Source organism: Amia ocellicauda, unplaced genomic scaffold (assembly GCF_036373705.1).
Source record: "Amia ocellicauda isolate fAmiCal2 unplaced genomic scaffold, fAmiCal2.hap1 HAP1_SCAFFOLD_84, whole genome shotgun sequence".
Taxonomy (NCBI): domain Eukaryota; kingdom Metazoa; phylum Chordata; class Actinopteri; order Amiiformes; family Amiidae; genus Amia; species Amia ocellicauda.
This window is the reverse complement of record NW_027103010.1, coordinates 28,699-39,179: the sequence shown is the minus strand read 5'-3', so window position 1 is coordinate 39,179 and position 10,481 is coordinate 28,699. Positions and strand designations below refer to the sequence as shown.

Genomic DNA, 10,481 nt, shown 5'->3' with positions numbered 1-10,481 from the left:
CATATACCAGCATGATTTCATACAATGTGCACGATATGTAGTCCATGTCTGTCTCTCTGTCTCTCTAGATATATGTTTATAATTGAGTTGATGATAGTTGCATCTGTGCGCCAAACTGTGTCTGAGCAGCAGACTGTAACTTGAAATAATTGCATGAAAATGTCTGTATCTTCTTAATTTTATGCAGGTTAGTTCAGCTAGTAAGAAAGGTCACTATCTTTTTTTTATCTTTTTCTGTAACTAAACCATTCAGTCTTTCTACATGATGCCGTAAATCCAACATTTCCCCAATTCGCTCCCTGCGAGAAGACAATGCGGTGTGCAATGAAAGTGATAGCCTGTCACTTGGCACTTCAGTTCTGCGTACCACCAAGTCTTATTAGACTCCTTAGTTCTAACTGCAAGTTCCCTGCCATGTCCATGAAAGGGGATTGAGTCCGTATTGAACCATTATCTAAAACACAAAACTATGAGAAAGCTGGTGCGCATCGCTACCTTCCGAGTAGTGGCCAGTACTACTACTACTAAAGGTAATTATACTAAGGAACGAATGAACGAAAGAGAGAGTATCATTACTCAGTACACTTAGAGGCTATGTGTGTACTAGTAACTTGTTACTTGATTTAAGTCACGAAAAGTCGCATCCAACGTCAGTCCCATCCTATGTAATGTGTGATGTCCAGAGCCGGCCCTAGCCATTTGGGGGCCATATGCGAGATTTGATAGTAGCCCCAGAACCATCCCCCCTCTCGATGAAAAACATTTTAGTGGTGCCCATGTTTATGGCGTATAGAGAATGTTTAGTTAAAACTAAAATAAACACAAACATTTAAATAATGCACATCACAGAACATGTATTGCACTTTAACATACACTGTACTTGTTGAAGAAATTGATGTAATAAGCAATACAAATGTAAATAGTGCACTATGCATATTGAAATCAGAGCAATAACTAATAAACTGTTTAGGTAAAATAACATCCACACCAAAAATACTCAATACTGAAAATACTATAGTGCACAAAAAACTGAATTTAAATAATACAATACTATGAAAAATCATTAGCTGACAACTGGCAAACTACTGCAGTACTTAACTACTAGCTGATCATTATCATCATTTGGATGGCAACTGGCAGTAGGCTAGCTAGCAAAGTGAGCTGGATTATTACTTTATAATGATATATAATTTATAAAGACATGTAAATTCCTCACAAAGTTATGACTTAAAGTCCCACTGCTTGGAATTTAGAAAACACAGAACATCACTAAAGTTCCCCTGACATTATCTTTATAAACTCCACCACAATATACATTATATCCATCATATTTACATTACATTTAGCATACATATCCCTGACGCGTGTATTGACCTCACTGGAGACAATATGCTCGAGTCACAGATTAAATGCCCCTCTCCCTCTCGGGTTTACATGGCCTTAGTTTATTGCACTAGAGACGAGTTGTTTACCCGCAGCACTGCACAGGGCAAAGGACTGTCTTGTGCATTGCGCCTTGTTTAATACTTTGTTTTAATGATCTTACCGAGTGGTTTTTTACGTCACTGGTGGGGCTACAAAGCCATGAATCGAAGTGTTTTATCAAGTTAGGATTAAAACACGATGTACAGTACTGAACAGTGTACAACAGACCCACAACAATTTAGAGAGCATAATGATAAAGGAAACCACTGATCCGCATTAACCATGAAACGTCCATCAGCAATGTACTTTACCTTGAAACCCACAAAAAATGGACCAGACCGTTACCTTGCACTTTTAAAATGCGTCCATTTCGGGAATGTTACATGGATACCATCATCTCAGACGTTAGATTTTGCACGTAAACTGTGGGCTTAGATCGTGGAAAATTGTGCATGTTTTCAAAATTTCTACGCCATTTACTGGTGTTTTTGGGATGCTCCTTCTGTGTGACCGTATACCTCGAGTAAACGTTTACTCGGTCTGCTTGAGCAAGTGGGTTGAAATGACGTGTGTAAGCCGAAAGCCAGTAATGTATTTTGATACCAGACATTACAGCTTTCATGACCAGGGGCGCAGCGAGGATTTCAGGGCCCCATGAAAGTAAAAAAGGTAGCTACCGAAGTGTGACCCATCGGGAGGATAGCTAAACCCGGGGGTTATTCCTGTGAGGAGAGGTTGAGGGGTGGATGAGGAACCTCGCCACTTGATAGGTCCGGTCGTTGAGGTAGGAGGAGAAACAAGTGAGAGCAGTCCCAGAGATTCCAAGGTCAGCGAGGCAGGAGAGGAGGATGGAGTGATCGACGGTGTCAAATGTTGCGGAGAGACCAAGGAGGATGAGGATTGAGGAGAGGGAGGCTGCCCGAGCACAGTTGAGGGAGTCAGTGACTGCCAGGAGAGCAGTCTCAGTGGTGTGAGCGGTGTTTGGAAGGCGGATTGCAGAGGATCAAGAAGTGAGAGATGGGAAAGGAATGCAGAGAGCTGACAGTGGAAAGTGAATAAATAAAACAAAACAAGAAGCAATAAAAAACACACAAAACAAATACCAAAATAGGCTAACGCCCATTGCTAGTGATGCAATAAAGGGACACTGTTTGGAATGAATGAGAATTGTGCATTCTTACCGATGCCCCACAACGATCACACCTTTTGATCGATCAGCTATTTAACTCTTTCATCAACCTCCATTACCTATAACATAATTTTGAGAAATGTACTTTTTCTTTCAAGTGTGCTGCAGGAAACATCCACTTATTTATAATTCGTTTTATGTCACTTGTTTGCTGCAAGAAAGGCAAGGCGGTAAGGCTGTAGAACACTGCTACATTATGCATCTTGCACTATGGTGTCGGTAATATAGTTTTTTCGTGCAATACTAATTTATATTGTATTCATAATTCGTTTTGTCACTTGTTTCTTGCATACTGTTTTTATTTTGTGTGGTTTTTTATTGTTTCAAAAATAAAGAAAATCTAAGACATGAAGCTATGCAGTTTCTGTGTGAGTGTATGAACACAATGATCGGTGGTGGAATTGGCTGCGATGCCAGGGGCACCAGCTAAAATCTTGCCTAGGGCATCAAATTGGTCAGGGCCGGCCCAGGGCGGAATGACTGATGTGCGGTCCTAATTAATCGGCTACGTAAATCATTCCTTTCCGACCGAACCTGTAACGCTCAAATAATTAATCTGTATAATTTAAATCTATAATCTCTATGAATTATTCCTCGCAGAAAAGCTACTGGGTCTGGATCACTACTGGATCTGTTAGGAACGCCGCCGTCATTGTTGGGGGACACAGTCAGCTGTCATTTAACTGGGCAGATGAAATACAGTCAGATTGTTAGCCATCTAACTTCAAGTTAACCTGACAGGGAGCAGGTTTGAGATGCTGGACATGCTGCTCTGGAAACATAGCTGGCTGAACTTTAAACTCGCTACGGAGAATGGAAAATCCCGAGTTAATGCCAAGTTATCCTGAAACTTAGCCGGCTAACCTACTTATCCAAGTAGGAAGAACACACCCAGGTGCCTATATGTTGTTGGTTTCTTTACAATGCTTGTGTAACTTAATAATATATATACTTTTCCTTGTGCAGAAAACATATCGGCACAATTCGAACTTATGCAAGTTTTATTGTAGAATACTACTACTACTAATAATAATTACAATTATTATGATAATAAACACGAAACAGAGACTGATTAGCATACGTTGAGGTTATCAACAAAGCTATTAACTCTTTACCATAATGCATTTTTACTATTAAGTTGTATCTGAAGCATATCATCTTTCGTGAAACTTGATTTGATTATGTACTTACCCAGCGTTACTTTTAACTTTTCTGTATGTGCACATATTCCTGTTATCCACAAACCACTGTAGTTATTTAAAGCAACTAAACGCAATAACTTCATCGTCACTCCTGTAACATTAAAACCCAATATTCACTGGCGCTGTTTAAACTGTGAATAACTAGGTGAGTGCATGTTTTTTTCAGATAATGGCCAATTCTACCTGTTCACCAAAAGCAAGCATGTGCAAATATGTACATTTATTATTTGGACCTTATTATATTAAACCTATTGTAAAATAAAATACAATATTAGTAAAGGCAAATACACTCACCTAAAGGATTATTAGATACACCTGTTCAATTTCTCATTAATGCAATTATCTAACCAACCAATCACATGGCAGTTGCTTCAATGCATTTAGGGGTGTGGTCCTGGTCAAGACAATCTCCTGAACTCCAAACTGGATGTCTGAATGGGAAAGAAAGGTGATTTAAGCAATTTTGAGCGTGGCATGGTTGTTGGTGCCAGACGGGCCGGTCTGAGTATTTCACAATCTGCTCAGTTACTGGGATTTTCACGCACAACCATTTCTAGGGTTTACAAAAAATGGTGTGAAAAGGGAAAAACATCCAGTATGCGGCAGTCCTGTGGGCGAAAATGCCTTGTTGATGCTAGAGGTCAGAGGAGAATGGGCCGACTGATTCAAGCTGATAGAAGAGCAACTTTGACTGAAATAACCACTCGTTACAACCGAGGTATGCAGCAAGGCATTTGTGAAGCCACAACACGTACAACCTTGAGGCGGATGGGCTACAACAGCAGAAGACCCCACCGGGTACCACTCATCTCCACTACAGATAGGAAAAAGAGGCTACAATTTGCACAAGCTCACCAAAATTGGACAGTTGAAGACTGGAAAAATGTTGCCTGGTCTGATGAGTCTCGATTTCTGTTGAGACATTCAGATGGTAGAGTCAGAATTTGGCGTAAACAGAATGAGAACATGGATCCATCATGCCTTGTTACCACTGTGCAGGCTGGTGGTGGTGGTGTAATGGTGTGGGGGATGTTTTCTTGGCACACTTTAGGCCCCTTAGTGCCAATTGGGCATCGTTTAAATGCCACGGCCTACCTGAGCATTGTTTCTGACCATGTCCATCCCTTTATGACCACCATGTACCCATCCTCTGATGGCTACTTCCAGCAGGATAATGCACCATGTCACAAAGGTCGAATCATTTCAAATTGGTTTCTTGAACATGACAATGAGTTCACTGTACTAAACTGGCCCCCACAGTCACCACATCTCAACCCAATAGAGCATCTTTGGGATGTGGTGGAACGGGAGCTTCGTGCCCTGGATGTGCATCCCACAAATCTCGATCAACTGCAAGATGCTATCCTATCAATATGGGCCAACATTTCTAAAGAATGCTTTCAGCACCTTGTTGAATCAATGCCACGTAGAATTAAGGCAGTTCTGAAGGCGAAAGGGGGTAAAACACAGTATTAGTATGGTGTTCCTAATAATCCTTTAGGTGAGTGTATAAGCGGAATATATTTGTTATAAATATAACAGATATAGTTTTATTTTCACTGTATTTTCCATTTTATGGGATTCCAGAATAATTTCTGTATCAAATTTAAACTACTGAGATATCATATTAAAGATATAGGAAAGACCAAACACATGTGCAGTATCCGTTTTTTTTTTCTTTCTTTCTGTAATTTCTGCTTTAAGTTTAACTTGGTATTCTCGTCATGCCATGTGTTCTGTGTCATGCTCACTGTCACTATCTCTTTAGCATTCTGTTTAACTTCTTCATCACGTCAATGCTTCAGTTGCCCATTCATTAACCTAATGGTCACTAGCAAAACATCACCATAGTTCCCAATATTTTTCCTTGACGTCCTGTGTTAACTGAAGTTTAAGGACCTCGTGGCGCAACGGTAGCGCGTCTGACTCCAGATCAGAAGGTATTTCTACGCCATTTACTGGTGTTTTTGGGATGCTCCTTCTGTGTGACCGTATACCTCGAGTAAACGTTTACTCGGTCTGCTTGAGCAAGTGGGTTGAAATGACGTGTGTAAGCCGAAAGCCAGTAATGTATTTTGATACCAGACATTACAGCTTTCATGACCAGGGGCGCAGCGAGGATTTCAGGGCCCCATGAAAGTAAAAAAGGTAGCTACCGAAGTGTGACCCATCGGGAGGATAGCTAAACCCGGGGGTTATTCCTGTGAGGAGAGGTTGAGGGGTGGATGAGGAAGCTCGCCACATGATAGGTCGTTGAGGTAGGAGGAGAAACAAGTGAGAGCAGTCCCAGAGATTCCAAGGTCAGCGAGGCAGGAGAGTAGGATGGAGTGATCGACGGTGTCAAATGTTGCGGAGAGACCAAGGAGGATGAGGATTGAGGAGAGGGAGGCTGCCCGAGCACAGTTGAGGGAGTCAGTGACTGCCAGGAGAGCAGTCTCAGTGGTGTGAGCGGTGTTTGGAAGGCGGATTGCAGAGGATCAAGAAGTGAGAGATGGGAAAGGAATGCAGAGAGCTGACAGTGGAAAGTGAATAAATAAAACAAAACAAGAAGCAATAAAAAACACACAAAACAAATACCAAAATAGGCTAACGCCCATTGCTAGTGATGCAATAAAGGGACACTGTTTGGAATGAATGAGAATTGTGCATTCTTACCGATGCCCCACAACGATCACACCTTTTGATCGATCAGCTATTTAACTCTTTCATCAACCTCCATTACCTATAACATAATTTTGAGAAATGTACTTTTTCTTTCAAGTGTGCTGCAGGAAACATCCACTTATTTATAATTCGTTTTATGTCACTTGTTTGCTGCAAGAAAGGCAAGGCGGTAAGGCTGTAGAACACTGCTACATTATGCATCTTGCACTATGGTGTCTGTAATATAGTTTTTTCGTGCAATACTAATTTATATTGTATTCATAATTCGATTTGTCACTTGTTTCTTGCATACTGTTTTTATTTTGTGTGGTTTTTTATTGTTTCAAAAATAAAGAAAATCTAAGACATGAAGCTATGCAGTTTCTGTGTGAGTGTATGAACACAATGATCGGTGGTGGAATTGGCTGCGATGCCAGGGGCACCAGCTAAAATCTTGCCTAGGGCATCAAATTGGTCAGGGCCGGCCCAGGGCGGAATGACTGATGTGCGGTCCTAATTAATCGGCTACGTAAATCATTCCTTTCCGACCGAACCTGTAACGCTCAAATAATTAATCTGTATAATTTAAATCTATAATCTCTATGAATTATTCCTCGCAGAAAAGCTACTGGGTCTGGATCACTACTGGATCTGTTAGGAACGGCGCCGTCATTGTTGGGGGACACAGTCAGCTGTCATTTAACTGGGCAGATGAAATACAGTCAGATTGTTAGCCATCTAACTTCAAGTTAACCTGACAGGGAGCAGGTTTGAGATGCTGGAAATGCTGCTCTGGAAACATAGCTGGCTGAACTTTAAACTCGCTACGGAGAATGGAAAATCCCGAGTTAATGCCAAGTTATCCTGAAACTTAGCCGGCTAACCTACTTATCCAAGTAGGAAGAACACACCCAGGTGCCTATATGTTGTTGGTTTCTTTACAATGCTTGTGTAACTTAATAATATATATACTTTTCCTTGTGCAGAAAACATATCGGCACAATTCGAACTTGTGCAAGTTTTATTGTAGAATACTACTACTAATAATAATAATTACAATTATTATGATAATAAACACGAAACAGAGACTGATTAGCATACGTTGAGGTTATCAACAAAGCTATTAACTCTTTACCATAATGCATTTTTACTATTAAGTTGTATCTGAAGCATATCATCTTTCGTGAAACTTGATTTGATTATGTACTTACCCAGCGTTACTTTTAACTTTTCTGTATGTGCACATATTCCTGTTATCCACAAACCACTGTAGTTATTTAAAGCAACTAAACGCAATAACTTCATCGTCACTCTTGTAACATTAAAACCCAATATTCACTGGCGCTGTTTAAACTGTGAATAACTAGGTGAGTGCATGTTTTTTCAGACAATGGCCAATTCTACCTGTTCACCAAAAGCAAGCATGTGCAAATATGTACATTTATTATTTGGACCTTATTATATTAAACCTATTGTAAAATAAAATACAATATTAGTAAAGGCAAATACACTCACCTAAAGGATTATTAGATACACCTGTTCAATTTCTCATTAATGCAATTATCTAACCAACCAATCACATGGCAGTTGCTTCAATGCATTTAGGGGTGTGGTCCTGGTCAAGACAATCTCCTGAACTCCAAACTGGATGTCTGAATGGGAAAGAAAGGTGATTTAAGCAATTTTGAGCGTGGCATGGTTGTTGGTGCCAGACGGGCCCGTCTGAGTATTTCACAATCTGCTCAGTTACTGGGATTTTCACGCACAACCATTTCTAGGGTTTACAAAAAATGGTGTGAAAAGGGAAAAACATCCAGTATGCGGCAGTCCTGTGGGCGAAAATGCCTTGTTGATGCTAGAGGTCAGAGGAGAATGGGCCGACTGTTTCAAGCTGATAGAAGAGCAACTTTGACTGAAATAAACACTCGTTACAATCGAGGTATGCAGCAAGGCATTTGTGAAGCCACAACACGTACAACCTTGAGGCGGATGGGCTACAACAGCAGAAGACCCCACCGGGTACCACTCATGTCCACTACACATAGGAAAAAGAGGCTACAATTTGCACAAGCTCACCAAAATTGGACAGTTGAAGACTGGAAAAATGTTGCCTGGTCTGATGAGTCTCGATTTCTGTTGAGACATTCAGATGGTAGAGTCAGAATTTGGCGTAAACAGAATGAGAACATGGATCCATCATGCCTTGTTACCACTGTGCAGGCTGGTGGTGGTGGTGTAATGGTGTGGGGGATGTCTTCTTGGCACACTTTAGGCCCCTTAGTGCCAATTGGGCATCGTTTAAATGCCACGGCCTACCTGAGCATTGTTTCTGAGCATGTCCATCCCTTTATGACCACCATGTACCCATCCTCTGATGGCTACTTCCAGCAGGATAATGCACCATGTCACAAAGGTCGAATCATTTCAAATTTTGTTTCTTGAACATGACAATGAGTTCACTGTACTAAACTGGCCCCCACAGTCACCAGATCTCAACCCAATAGAGCATCTTTGGGATGTGGTGGAACGGGAGCTTCGTGCCCTGGATGTGCATCCCGCAAATCTCGATCAACTGCAAGATGCTATCCTATCAATATGGGCCAACATTTCTAAAGAATGCTTTCAGCACCTTGTTGAATCAATGCCACGTAGAATTAAGGCAGTTCTGAAGGCGAAAGGGGGTAAAACACAGTATTAGTATGGTGTTCCTAATAATCCTTTAGGTGAGTGTATAAGCGGAATATATTTGTTATAAATACAGCAAATATAGTTTTATATTCACTGTATTTTCCATTTCATGGGATTCCAGAATAATTTCTGTATCAAATTTAAACTACTGAGATATCATATTAAAGATATAGGAAAGACCAAACATATGTGCAGTGTCCGGTTTTCTTTGTTTTCTTTCTTTCTGTAATTTCTGCTTTAAGTTTAACTTGGTATTCACGTCATGCCATGTGTTCTGTGTCATGCTCACTGTCACTATCTCTTTAGCATTCTGTTTAACTTCTTCATCACGTCAATGCTTCAGTTGCCCATTCATTAACCTAATGGTCACTAGCAAAACATCACCATAGTTCCCAATATTTTTCCTTGACGTCCTGTGTTAACTGAAGTTTAAGGACCTCGTGGCGCAACGGTAGCGCGTCTGACTCCAGATCAGAAGGTTGTGTGTTCAAATCACGTCGGGGTCAGTCTTTTACTCTACATTCCCTGTAATATCACTCAATAATTCCTGCTCTGGAGAGTGTTATTAATATCCTAGAATGCAAACGTTGTTAGTCTAAGTAACATGCATCTACACCCGAGGGGATGCATAAAAGTCAGTCTGGTCTCCTGCACGTTGAAATTATATTTGATTTTAAGAATCCGTATCGTTTGTTATATTTTAATCTGCCTTGTTATAGGCTATTAACAGTCGACTGTCACAATCCGTGTTTTATTCACCTGCTGTATAGCTCCCTTTTATGTATTTCTTGTGCTTTCGATTACCGCCTACCCTATACTGTCTCACTTTCTGATCCCTGGTCGACACAATTCATACACTAATAAAAACGTATAGAAATACTTTAGATAACATCAACACTACTAGGTAATAATAGTAGATGGGATTCAATGTTCATTTCTCGGTTCATGTTTGAGCGATTCCGAGGCCTCGCTAAGGTGCCTTTTAGTGATGCGCCAAGGTCGCTGCACTGTGGCGCGGCACACCGACCCCCCAGGATGTTGCCATATTATTAGGAATATTATTAGGGTTCCACTGTACAAGATCTGCTGCCGTGCTCGGCATTACCAGCAGCTTATCCAGACTGAGGCGCCGGGTGTCACAGAGAGATGCAGGTCGGTGCTGCTAGTGGAGCGAGTCACTCATACTTTGACAATCACTCTTTGGGTGCATCGGGGTGTGTATATTGAAGTCACTAGACTTTCATTGACGTACACGGAGTAGCCTACACAGCATCACCTGAGTTTGCGCCTGTAGAAAAGCCTGGCTGAATTTCTGCCAGCCCCAGCTCCTCTAG

General features: G+C 41.0%; 1 non-coding gene across 1 annotated transcript; it reads left to right on the top strand.

Annotated features, from left to right (window-relative positions):
* Nucleotides 1–9,581: 9,581 nt before the first annotated feature.
* Nucleotides 9,582–9,653, top strand: trnaw-cca (transfer RNA tryptophan (anticodon CCA)). Its single transcript has one exon. It is a non-coding gene; the product is annotated as a tRNA-Trp (tRNA).
* Nucleotides 9,654–10,481: the final 828 nt, after the last annotated feature.